Source organism: Halichoerus grypus, chromosome 15, assembly GCF_964656455.1.
Source record: "Halichoerus grypus chromosome 15, mHalGry1.hap1.1, whole genome shotgun sequence".
NCBI classification, from domain to species: Eukaryota; Metazoa; Chordata; class Mammalia; order Carnivora; family Phocidae; genus Halichoerus; species Halichoerus grypus.
The window spans coordinates 27062160-27076070 of record NC_135726.1 but is presented as its reverse complement, the minus strand read 5'-3'; the positions used below and the strand labels follow the sequence as shown (position 1 = coordinate 27076070).

Genomic DNA, 13911 nt, shown 5'->3' with positions numbered 1-13911 from the left:
TCAGTGAGAAGCATTGGAATATTTGACTATCCTTTTGCATATCATGTAAAAAGTATTTTCAATTGATTTAAATACCTAGGAGCAAAATCAAAGCTATAAAAGAATCAGAAGGGAAAAATAGGATGTTTATTACTCTGGCGTGGAGATGATTCTTTTAAATAAGACATAAAAGAAAAGACTGATACATTTGAGGACTTGGGCTAAGTCCTCAAATGTACCTTTTAAGTATGTTATCTTACTTAACCCTTGAACTCTAAAAGAATGGTGTGATGATTATACCCATTTTACAGATGGGGCAATAGAGGTCTGTTAAAATAGAAACTGCGGCATATGTGTTTATTTGAGCAAACATTGATCCAAATCAGGCAGTTTCCAGTCTGGCAGATAGAAAGGAGTTCCAAGGAGCACAAAATGAAAGACTTTTATAAGCAGAAGGGAGCAGGACCAATGAAGTTATAATAGGACGAAAAAAGAAAAAGGAGAAGAAGAAGAAAAAGAAAAAGAACAGGCTCAGGTTATGATCTCAGGGTCATTGCTTCTACCTTCCATGTAGCTAGAACATGGGAGAGTCAGGATTTGAACCTAGGCTAACTGACTAAAATCAGACCCTTAAACCTAACCATGCTTGTTTTCGTGCTTCTGGCTTGCCTTGTGTTACAAAAGGCATCAAAACAAACCTGAATCGGGCGCCTGGGTGGCTCAGTTGGTTGGGCGACTGCCTTCGGCTCAGGTCATGATCCTGGAGTCCCTGGATCGGGTCCCGCATCGGGCTTCCTGCTCGGCGGGGAGTCTGCTTCGTCCTCTGACCCTATCCCCTCTCAGGTGTTCTCTCTCTCTCAAATAAATAAATAAAAAATCTTTAAAAAAAAAAAAAAAAAAACAAACCTGAATCACCTCACACTCATTAGGATGATGTTTTTGTCTGTTGGAGCTACTATAACAAAATATTACAGACTGAGAAGCATATAAACAACAGAAATTTATTTCTCGTGGGTCTGGAGTGGAGAAGCCTGAGATCAGAGTGAAAGCCCTCTTCTGGGTCAAAGACTTCCTACTGCATTTTCACATGGCAGAAGGGACTAGGGAGCCCCGTGGGGTCTCTTTTAGAAGAGCACTAATCCCTTGCATGAGAGCTCCACCTCATGACCCAGGCACCTCCCAAAGGCCCCAGGAGACACAAACATTCAGACCATAGCAGATGACTACTATCAAAAAACAAAATAACAAGTGTTGGCAAGGATGTGGAGAAACTGGAATCCTTGAGCTTCAGTGGTGGAAATGCAAAATGGTGCAGCCACTTATGGAAACAGAATGGCAGCTCTTCAAAAATTGAAGATGGAATTACCATAGAACCCAGCAATTCCACCTTTGGGTAAAACCCAAAAGAATTGAAAACAGGGTCTCAAAGAGATATTCGTAGACCCATGTTCATAGCAGCATTATTCACAATAGCCAAAAGGTGGAAGCAATGTAGGTATCCACTGATAGAAGAATGGGTAAACAGAATGTGGTATATATATATACAGTGGAATATTATTCATTCACTGAAAGGAAAGAAGTTCTGAGATATGCTACAACGTGAAGTTGTAAGCCAGTCACAAAAAAGACAAAACTGGGGGCACCTAGGTGGCTCAGTCAGTTAAGCGTCTGACTCTTGATCTGGCTCAGGTCATGATTTCAGGGTGTCGGGATTGAGCCCCTCTACGAGCCCGGCTCAGCACGTGGAGTCTGCTTGTTCCTCTCTCTCTCTCTCTCTCTCTGTTACCTGCCCCCCACCCTCGCTCAGGTGCCGTCTCTCTCAAATAAATAAATAAGACCTTTTTAAAAAATATTAGAGGAGGGATGCCTGGGTGGCTCAGTCAGTTAAGCGTCTGCCTTCAGCTCAGGTCATGATCTCAGGGTCCTGGGATCGAGCCCCACTTTGGGCTCCCTGCTCAGCGGGGCGTCTGCTTCTCCCTCTCCCTCTGCCGCTCCCCCTGCTAGTGCTCTCTCTCTCTCCGTCAAATAACTAAAGATTTTATTTAGTTATTTGATGGAGAGAGACACAGTGAGAGAGGGAACACAAGCAGGGGCAGTGGGAGAGGGAGAAGGAGGCTTCCCGCTGAGCAGGGAGCCCGATGTGGGGCTCGATCCCAGGACCCTGGGATCATGACCTGAGCTGAAGGCAGAGGCTTAACCGCTGAGCCACCCAGGCGCCCCCTAAATAAAATCTTCAAAAAAAAATTTTCCCAAGGATATAAATAAGCAATTCATGGGAAAATAAACTGGAAAGGCCAAAGAACCAATGAAATAATATTCAATGTCATTTCTATCAAGGAGGTATAAATAAAAATAACATTTGCCCACCGGTTTGGCAACAGAGTGAAAGACTTATTTTTTTATTAATAGTGAGGTGGTAGGGGAGTGGTTATGAATCTCCATCCTCCGCTGGAGGGAGTGTAAATTGGTACAGCCACTTTGGAGGACATTTTAACAGTAGCTAGTCAAACTTAAAATGTGTATACCTTCAACCCAAGAAGTTCACTGTACCATCATTGTATTAGCAGAAGCCTCAAAATAAGCTAAATATCCTTTAGTAGGGAAGTATAAAATTGGTCATAATGAACATCTAATAAAAAGGATGATGTAAGGGACACATTGGGTGGCTCAGTCAGTTAAGCGTCTGCCTTTGACTCAGGTCATGACCCCAGGGTCCTGGGATCGAGTCCCGCATCGGGCTCCTTGCTCAGCAGGGAGTCTGCTTCTCCCTCTGCCTGCTATTCCCTCTACTTGTGCTTTCTCTCTAACAAATAAATAAATAAAATCTTAAAAAAAAAAAAAAGGATGATGTAAGGCTCTGGGTACTGCTATGGAAAGACCACCGCAACCTATGATTAAGTAAAAACAAACAAATAAAAAACCCCAAAACCAAACATGTAAAACAGTACATATAGCATAATACCAATTACATAAAAAAGGGAAATTAAAACTTCACATATAGGGGCGCTGGGGTGGTTCAATCGGTTAAGCATCTGCCTTTAGCTCAGGTCATGATCCCTGCGTCCTGGGATAGAGCCCCATCCCTTGGGCTCCCTGCTCAGTGAGGACTCTGCTTTTCTCTCTCCCTCTTCCTCTGCCCCCCACTCCCAGCTCATGCTCACGCTCTCTCTCTCTCTCTCTCTCTCTCTCTCTCGTGCATGCACTCTCTCTCAAATAAACAAATAAAATATTTTTTTAAAAACTTCATATATATATGGAGAGTGGGATTTTCCCAGACAATCAAAGGAGATCTTTAGCTTTATTCATATTAATCTTTTACAAAGAGACTGCATTTACTTCTGTTTGGCTAATTTTTACGTATGCAAGTGAATACCACAACTTACTTTTTTCTTTTTTCACTCAACAATACGCCTTGGAGATATTTCTGTTAGGACATAGGTAGCTAATAACTGCTATAGAGTATATCATGGAATGATTATATTGCAGTTCATTTCAAAATTTTCTTACAGACTAATGGATGGATATTTAGGTAGATTCCACTTTTTCCAACATGCAGACTGCGGCTCCTTCTCGTACACATGGGTCAGTGAGTTTCTCTGAGTTGTGAGCTGATAGGTCAAACTGCTGGAGTACAAGAAACAGCCCTTTTCATAGATCTCGCCAAAAGTCCTCCACTGGGACTGTTCCAACTTGCATTCCACCAGCAATGTCTGAGAGTGTTCAATGCTCCATTTCCTCATCAACCCTGCATATTAACTTTGAATTTTTTATGTCAACCTGATGGGTGAAAATGACATCTTAGATTTTAAATTACACCTTCCCTTTTAACAGTAAGGCTGAGCCCCTTTCCAATGATTTATTGGCCCTTGGTTGTCATTTTCTGTGAACTACTGATTCATGTCCTTTGTCCTATTTTCTATTCATTTGTTTGTAGTATTCTTATTGATTTGTAGAAGCTCTTTGTATAGGTTGGCCACTGATCCTTTGTTTTCTATCTGCTTTTTTGTTTTTCAGGAAGTTCTCGAAGGTTTTGGGCTTCTGGTGGAATTCTATTTTCTTGTTTTTTAACCCCTTTTTAAGATATAGTTTACATGATATAAAATTCACTGATTGTAAGTGTACAATTCAATTATATTAACAAGTTTTTAGAGTTGTGCCACCATCACCACAATACAGTTTTAAGATATTATCGTCATCCAGAAGTTCTGCTGTGCCCATTTGCAGTTTATTCCTGCTCCCACCACCAGCCCTAGGCAACCAGTGAATGACCTGCTTTCTGTCTCTATGAGTTTGCCTTTTCTAGACATTTCATATAAATGGAATCCTGCGTAGTCTTTTGCATCCTTCACTTAGCGTAGTGTCTTTGAGATTCATGACACGTAGTTGCATTGCTTAGTAATTCATTCGTTTGTTTGTTCGTTTGTTTGTTATTGCTGAATAGGTGTTTCAGTGTATGGATATACGACATTATATTTATCCATTCACCAGTTGATGGACGTTTGAATTGTTTGCACTTTTTGGCTATTTCAAATAATAGCTATGTTCATAAATGGCTATGAACATTGGTGCATGAGTCTTTGTGTGGACATATGTTTTTATTTCTCTTGGTTAGATATTTAGGAGTGCAAGTGCTGGGTCTTACGGTAGCTCTGTGTTTACTTTTTGGAGAAATTGCCAAATGGCTTTCCAAAGTGGCTGTACCATTTTACATTTCCACTAGCAGTGCATAGGGATTGTGTGTTTTCCACATCCTTGCCAGCCCTCTTAGATACCTGAACTTTTTACCCTAGCCATTCCTAGTAAGTGTAAAGTGGTATTGCATTATGGTTTCAATTTGCATTTCTCCAATACTAATGATGTTGAATATCCTTTCATGTGCTTAATAGCCATTCATGTATCTTCTTTGCTGGCATGTCTATTCAGATATTTTGTCCATTATAAAATGTTTTACTATGGTAAAATATACATAACATAAAATTTATGTATATAGCTTAGTAACCTTGGATATATTCACATGGTTGTACAACCATCACCACTGTCCATCTCCAGAACTTTTCCATCTTCCCAAACTAAACTCTGTCCCCATGAAACAATAACTCCCCATTCTTGTCTCTCTCTAGCTCCCGGAAACCACCATTCTACTTTCTCTATGAATTTGACTCCTCTCGGTGTCTCATGTAAGTGACTTCATACAATATTTGTCCTTTCGTGTCTTACTTCATTGAGCGTAATGTCTTTAAAGTTCATTCATGTTGTAGCATTTGTCAGAATTTCATTCCTTTTGAAGGCTGAATCACTTTTACATCGTATGTGGATACCACACTGTGTTTATCCATTCGTCCATCAATGGACATTTGGGTTGTTTCCAGTGTTTGGCTATTGTAAATAATGCAATGAACACGAAGGTGCATCTATCTTTTCCATTTAGTGTTTTCATTTTCCTCTGATAAATATCCAGAAGTGGAATTGCTGGATTATAGGGTAGTTTATTTTTTACTTTTTGAGGCACCTCCATACTGTTTTCCAGAGCAGCTGCACCAGTTTGCACTCCCACCAACAGTGCTAGAGGGTTCCCCTTTCTCCACATCCTCACCAACTCTTGTTATTTCTTTTCTTTTTGTTAATAGCCATTCTAACAGGTATAAGGTGATACCTCATTGTGGTTTTGATTTGCATTTCCCTAATGATTAGGGATGCTGAGCATTTTTTCATGTCCCCGTTGGCCATCTGTATGTCTTCTTGGGAGAAATGTGTCCTCTGCCCATTCTTTAATCAGATTGCTTAGTTCTTAGCTATTGGGTTCTATGAGTTCTTTATATACTTTGAATATTAACCCCTTATCAGATAAATGATTTGCAGACATTTTTTCCCATTTAGTAGGTTGCCTTTTCATTTTGTTGATGGTTTCCTTTGCTGTGCAGAAGCTTTTTAGTTTAATGGAGTCCCATTTGTTTATTTTTGCTTTCGTTGCCTTTGATTTTGGTGTCAAATCCAAAGAAAAAAAAAAATCATCACCAAGACTGATGTCAAGGAGCTTTCTGCCCATGTTTCTTCTAGGTGTCTTATGGTTTCAGGTCTTACATTCAAATCTTTAATCCAGTTTGAGTTATTTTTTGTATATGGTGTGAGATAATGGTCCAGTTTCATTCTTTTGCATGTGGCTGTCCAGTTTTCCCAACACCATTTATTGGAGAGACTGTCCTTTCTCCATTGTATATTCTTGGCTCCTTTGTTGTAAATTAATTGACCATATGTGTGGGATTATTTCTGGGCTTTCTGTTCTGTTGCATTTGTCTGTTTGACTGTTTTTATGCCAATAGCATACTGTTTTGATTACTACAGCTTTGTAATATAGTTTGGAATCAGGGAGCATGATGCCTTCTGGTGGCATTCTTTAGAGTTTTCCATCATTCATCCTTTTAATGAATGATCTTTTCCCTCTTTCCGTGGGATTTTGAGCAGACACAGGAGATATACATCTCCACTGAGCTGCCATCTCAACCTGCCCCCCCAACCATTTCCTCACAAAAAAATATTTATGAATGCCTAAAAATCACCATGCTCTGAGGTGGACACTGAGGAGAGATGAAAGGAAATAGTCTCGGCCCTTCAAGGAACTCACAGACTGGTGGGGAGGGTAAAGCCATCCTAAGACTCCAGAGTGGAATCCTGGATGCTTTATTCTTTTTTTAATTTAAATTCAATTAATTAACATATAATGTGTTATTAGCTTCAGAGGTAGAGGCCAGTGATTCCTCCGTCTTATATAACACCCAGTGCTCATTGCATCACCTGCCCTCCTTAATCCTGGATGCTTTAGAAGCTGGAAGAAATTTAACAGACCATGGCACCCAGGCTCTCCTCATTTTAGAGTTCAGGAGGCTGAGGCCCAGGGAGGGTGAGGAAGTACAAGCAAAAGCTCTGGTGGCTTTAAGAAGGGAGAGACCCCACCAGGTTGGGAGATCAGGGAAGACTCCTTAGAGGAGGGGGCATCTGAAAGAGGTTTTTGGGGACGGAAGGAGGGAGCGAAAACATGGAGTGTGGAGTGTCCCATGTGTTTGGAGGAGGCTGTGAGATGCCCTGATCCTAGGGTGGAAGTGCTTGGGGACAGAAAAGGGAAGTTGAGGCCGGATTAGTAAGAAGGGAGTGATGCCAGAGGGTGTTTAGCTGCTCCTTGAATGCAGGCTTTCAGAGCCGACTCTCCACAAGGCAGGTCTCGCCCTTCAAGGAGCCTCCTTCCTGGCCTCTGGCAGGACTCCATTTTCTCCATCCCTCTGCATTATTAAGCACCCTCCCCGAGCCGGGCACTGCGCCAGGTGCCGGAGGACAGTGGGAGCACAGCAGACACAGCGCACGGCCTAGTGGGGAGTCAAAGATTAAATTAAAAAAAAAAATCACACAGTGCATTAGCTGCTGGGAGAGGCCGTGTGGCAGAGGGCCCGAGCGCACAGGCTCTGGGGAAAGACGGCCTGGTCGGCCCCTTTGCTAGCGATTGGCTTTCAGCAATGCTCCTTAGCCTCTCCGAGCTGCAGCCTCTCCCTCTGTAAAATGTGGGTGACGACAGTCCCTATCTTCGGGAGCTGTCAGAAGAATCAAAGGAGCTCGCACGTGTACAGCACTGAGCATCTGGCACAGGATCTGGAGGACGTAAATATTAGCTGCTTTATCACTCGTACCTGTCACCGTAATAACTGCCACAGAGAAGACGTGCATTTGCAGATAACAGAGACACGCTGGTATTTTGGGGTCCGGGAAGGCTTTTCTGAGGAAGTGACCTCTAAGCTGAGACCCAACAAAATGAAAAGGACAGGGGTGGAGAGAGCATTTTAGGCAAAGAAAGCAGCCTGTGCAAAGGGCCTGAAGGCAGAAAGCACCCCACCGTCTTCACCCGGGGGAGCCAGACTTTTAAGATGGCCTCCGTCATGCCGTGATGCCATATTCCATTACTCTGTCATGCCGTGACGCCATGATGCCATACTCCACTCCTCATGTCCCTGTGCATGCCCTCCCCTTGAGTGTGGCCTGGACCTAGTGACTCCTTCTCACAAATACAACACTACAAAAGCAACAGGATGTCAATCTGTGTTAAAATGACCATGACTTCCATCTGATCACACTTTGCTGTTGGCACTCTCTCTTGTTTGCTCACTGTCCTGTTGTGGGATGCTCTAGGGAGAGGCCCATGTGGCCAGGAGCCAAGGGAGACCTCTAGCTAACAGCCTATGAGGAACCAAGGCCTCAGCACAGTAGCCCCCGAGGACCCAAATCCTGCCAACAACCCCATGAGGGAGCTTGGAAGCCGATCCTGTCCCAGCTCACTCTGGGGATGACTGTGGCCCTGGCTGATGCCCTGCTTGCTGACCGTGAGGGAACCTGAGCCCGAGGGCCTAGCTAAGCCTTGCCTGCCTTCCTGATCCACAGAAACCACGACATAATACTTGTGTGTTGTTTTAGCTGCTAAATTTGTTATGCAGCATTAGATAACTAAGACACCTCCAAAATGAAGTCAGGGTCAGTAGAAAGAAAAGAAAGATTAAGATCACACAGATGATACCTGGGACAGGAACTGTGGAATCCTAGGCTCCCTGTGAAGAAGGGACCTAACCTCTCTCTACCCCCCTATCTGATGCTGGAATCACCAGCCTCTGTTTCTGTGAGGTGACAGGTGACAGGAAACTATCTTCCAAGTGGGTCCCTTTCGGTCATGGCCAGCTCGAATTGCAAGAAAGGCCTTTCCCATCTGGAGCAGAACCTTTATCCCTGCAGCCCCATCCTTGGCCAGGTTCTGCCCTTGGGACCACAGAGAACAAGCCTAATTTCTTCTTTTCGGCACGGCATAAACACTAAGTGTGGAGTCAGAAAGTCCTGGGTTCAAATCCCAGTGCTGCCGTTTACATCTGTGCCCCTGAGCAGGCCATGAACCTCCAGGGTCTCGTCTATAAAAAGCAGTGTCTGCCTCGTTGAGCTGTCTAAGTGAGATAAATTCAGGATGTCCTTAGCACCAGGCCTGGTACATAGCAGGTGCTCGATATTCCCTGTGGGGCACCTGGGTGGCTCAGTGGGTTAAGGATCTGACTCTTGATTTTGGCTCAGGTCATGATCTCAGGGTCGTGAGATAGCCCCGAGTCAGGTTCCATGCTGAGTGTGGAGTCTGCTTAAGACTCTCTGTCTCCCTCTCCTTCTGCCTTTCTCTCCACTCCCTGCTGTGTGCTCTCTCTCAAAAAAAAAGTATATATAGCAAGTGTATATATATATATATATATATAACACATATTATATATCATTAATATTAATAATATACTAATATTGTATTTATAGTAACACTATCTATATTAATAATATATATAATATATAATAATGTATATTATTAATATAATATATTATTATATTAATAATTATATTAATATATTATATTATATTATATATAGTAATATATATTATATATGTTATTCCCCACAACTAGTCTGAAGATTAGAGATGCCTGCAAAGTCACTGACTCCTCCCATCAAGACGTAGGGCCTTCATTGTTTCCCCTTGAATCTGGGCAGCAGGATCTGGGACCGCTTGACCGACACAACATGGTAAAACTGACCTGTGCTAGTTTCAGGGCCCAGGGTTTGAGAGACTCGCAGCTATCATGCCTGACTCTCGGTCCTCGCACCTTTGGAGCCCTGAGCTGAATGGAAGGAGCCTCACTGCCCAGAGGCTGCCATGCTGAGGAGGCCACATGTGGGAGCTCTGGTCACCAGCTTCAGCTGAGCTCAGCCCTCCAGCCATCCATCCCTGCCAGAGCGCAAGATATGTGCGTGAAGCTGTCTTAGATCTTCCAGTCCAGCCCATTCACCAACTGAATGCCACCAAGTGACCTCAGTCGATGATGCACAGAACAAAAGAATGACCCAAACGAACTCTGTTGGAATTCCTGACCCCCAAAACCAGAGACAATAAAATGGTGGTTGTTTAAGCTACTAAGTTTCAGGTCGTTTGTCACACAGTTGTAGACAATCAGAGCATCCACTGTGCAAATATTCGAAGGTAACTTTTCTTCCAGAATGAACCTGTCCACCCCTCTGAACTGTTGTTCACGAGATGGGGTTTTGAGTCTTAGGACCATTGTGATCAACCATCTCCTGGACATTTGAAGCCTGACATGAAGACAAACCTCAGGATGGTCTGGCCCACAGTGCCAGTTAGGACTTCATCCAGAATGATTTCACTAAAAAGGAAATGATTCACTCACAACAGCTTCAGGGATGGCTGGGTCCAGGTGCTCCAGTGAGGTCAGTCTCCATTTCCTTTGTCACAGTTTTATTTTCAGGCTCTTCTCCTAGAGACAAAAGGCTTTAGAAACTCAGCTTCACCTCCTCTCAGGTTCAAGTGTAGATGGAAAGAGTAACTTCATTTTCCCAGCGTTCCCAGCAAAAGTTTCAGTGATTCTCTTTGGTTCGTGGCTGGGTGAACCCATCAGAGCCAATCCATGTGGCCAGGGAAGCGGAATGGCCTGGGATCCCAGAGACAGGGTCTCTACCACACAAACCATATATGAACCAAGGGTAGGGAGGAGAGATTCTACAAAGGAGAACTAAGGGTACTACCATAGGGGAAGGATGAATGGATGGTTGGGCATCAGAGTGAAAATTAAAAGGAGAGTGAAAATTCACCTCCTTCATTCTAGATAACATACTTTTATTAATGCAATCCAGGGCCACATCATTGCCTCACACTGATGATTCCCATCAGATTAGCAGCGTGGTATTTTTCCTCATCTAATGCTGCTTGGCTTCATCTCCCTCACCCTCTACCATGCTAGGGATGCAGACATTGGAAGGTCCTTCCTCTCCAGCTCCATCCCAAGCACAGTGAGGTTTTCAGGGGCATGTCAATGAGCAAGACTAGGGCCAGGTCCCCCTTTGATGATTGGTCATCCCTCCCCTTACTGAGTCACAATGATTGAAGGCAGCAAGCAAATTTTACTGCCAACATGGATGGCCCAGACCCAAGGCTAGATTCAAGACTTTTGGGGCAAAAACAAGCCCTATTGTCTCTTCATAGAGTTGGATTGTTTCTCCCGAGTGGACCAGTGACCCCCTGATTGGAAACCAGGACTTTCGCATATAATGTGCGTGTCAGTGTAAATAACAACAACAACAACAACAACAAAATCCGCCCGCTGCCCCAAGAGAGATCCTGAGTGCACTAGTCCACAAGGCTGCTGGACACAGGGAGACCTCCGAGACCTTGGCTCTAAAATCAGAGAAAGTTTGCAGGTGACCCTCGAGTTCTAGTACAATTGGATCATTTGACAGGATGGGTAAACGGAGGCTCGGAGGGGCCCTGGCATGCAACTGCACCCAGGTCACTCAGCGAGTGACTGGCAGTGACCGTTAGAATTTAGTCCTTCTGATGGCAGAACTCTCCCGCCCTGCTTGGTGTTTTTACTGGAGTGAGCACACAGGTCCCAGGGCAGTGGAAAAAAAGTTTACTTTCATTTTGTAGTCGGCCCTAATGTAAGGTGGGGGCTGGGGAAGGAGGGGACATTAAAGGGATAACCTCCATTAACTCATCTGACAAATATTTATTAGTACCTACTGCAGACTTGGCCCTGTGCCCCGGGGAAGAGCCACATTCTGGGGGCAATGACCATTCTTGTTTTCAGCAGCGTGCTGGAATGGGGAGGGACACAGACATCAATCCGAGAATCACACACGTTCCTACATATTACAGACATGGAAAGTGCCAGGAAGGAGAAGGACAGGATGTTTACCAGCAGGTTCCATGGACATCCTGACCGAGCACGGGGTTCAGGACGGGTTCCCGAGGAAGTGACGTTTGAGACATTGAAGACATTTCCACAGGACCTTACAACACATGCTACGAGAACAGCCTGTCCTCTCCCGCCTCCTCACTTAAGTCCCTGCTGCAGCAACTGGCATTCCCTAAAGCTTCCCAGAAACTTCCAGCAACCAAAGGTTGCTGACTCCTCTGATGACACACTCTGGGCATTCCAAGGATGATGATTTAAGATCCGTTACCCAGCGGCCAGACCCACAGAGTGAAGCAGGGTGTGCCCCCTCAGAGAGGAAACTGGATGCTACCTCCACTCTTCCCCTCCGCTACACGGGGATAGAAAGTTCTTGTGGGCTTTTCCCTTCCAAATGTTCCAGGGCAATGCCAACTTTCCAACTGCAGGCTGGAATACAACTCCTTGAATCTCACCCTCCTTACCTCACTGGCCCACCTCCTTCCAGGCTGGACTGACTTTCCCCCTCTCTGCTTCCCCGTCCCTGAAGGCAACCTCCATCCTAGCCAGGACCCTGGTGTCACTTTTCCCTATGCGCCCATGGGGCTGCCCCCATGACTCTGAGTTTCCTGACACCAGGCTCTTAGTTTCTTTTTCTTTCTTTCTTTCTTTCTTTTCTTTCTTTCTTTCTTTTCTTTCTCTTTCTTTCTCTTTCTTTTCTTTCTCTTTCTTTCTTTCTCTTTCTTTTCTTTCTTTTCTTTCTTTTTTCTTTCTTTCTCTTTTCTTTCTCTCTTTTTTTTAAGATTTTATTTATTTGACAGAGAGAGACACAGCGAGAGAGGGAACACAAGCAGGGGGAGTGGGAGAGGGAGAAGCAGGCTTGCCGCTGAGCAGGGAGCCTGATGCAGGGCTCGATCCCAGGACCCCGGGATCATGACCTGAGCTGAAGGCAGACGCTTAACGACTGAGCCACCCAGGCGCCCCGGCTCTTGGTTTATTGATCCTTACTCTCCCCTGTTGGTGATGTCTACCCTTAGATGATCTATCCTTAACATCTGCTGGATGCTTTGATTTGAATCACCAGGCTCTGCTATGCACTAGCTCTGTGACGTTGGGCAAGTTACTTAACCTCTCTGGGCTGCCATTTCCTCCTCTTTAAAATAAAAGATAGTCCTGGGGCGCCTGGGTGGCTCAGTCGGTTAAGCGGCTGCCTTCGGCTCAGGTTATGATCCTGGAGTCCTGGGATCGAGTCCCGCATTGGGCTCCCTGCTCAGCAGGGAGTCTGCTTCTCCCTCTGACTCTCCCCCATCTTGTGCTCTCTCTCACTTTCTCTCTCTCAAATAAATGAATAAAATCCTTAAAAAAATAAAATAAAATAAAATAAAATAAGAGATAGTCCTTACCTCACAAGGTTGTGTTTAAAAACAAAATTCAGGGGCGCCTGGGTGGCTCAGTCAGTTAAGCGTCTGCCTTTGGCTCAGGTCCTGATCCCAGTGTCCTTGGATCGAGCCCTGCATCAGGCTTCCTGCTCAGTGGGGAGCCTGCTTCTCCCTCTCCCTCTGCTGCTCCCCCTGCTTGTGCTTTCTCTCGCTCTCTCTCCTGCTCTCTGTCAAATATATAAATAAAATATTTTAATAAAATAAAAACAAAAATTAGTAAATTTGAAGATCTAATTGGCTTTATTGCATGATTCATGAATCAGGCAGCATCCCATCTGTAAGTGGAGGGGAGCTCTGAGGAGTTGTACAAAGTGGAAGGTTTTTATAGGAAAGAGAGTGGGGCAAGAAGTTAGGAGCAAGGGAAAAGGAAAGGATTGTTGTAGGCAAGGTCACCTTCCCTTAGGTGGAAGGGCAGGGGTCTTATTAGGTGGATCACTTCATCTTCCTTTGGGAAATAGGACCCTGGTGACAGATTGCCTCCTGCGTGCTGATCAGAAAATTCCTGATTGACCCCTAAGACTTACATTTCTGGGGGAGGTTGAAACTGCAGTTAGGTTAGGTATTAAGCCCACTTTGGTGACTTGGTCTAAGTGACACCATTTTGGGCCTGTGATTTTCTTTTTAACAGTTATTACAGGATTAAATGAGAGCCGGCAGATTACACACAATAACACACAATCACACAATAAAGCACTCCATATACCCTGGATAGGTATGTTTTCCATAACCATCCACCCCATGGGCTTACTATGC

The 13911-nt window shown here is 44.4% G+C and overlaps 1 long non-coding RNA gene across 1 annotated transcript; it reads left to right on the top strand.

The window, feature by feature from the left end:
• Positions 1–5097: 5097 nt before the first annotated feature.
• On the top strand, positions 5098–9947 carry LOC118520784 (uncharacterized). Its single transcript, XR_004909835.2, has 2 exons — positions 5098–5156; positions 9443–9947. It is a non-coding gene; the product is annotated as an uncharacterized LOC118520784 (long non-coding RNA).
• Positions 9948–13911: the final 3964 nt, after the last annotated feature.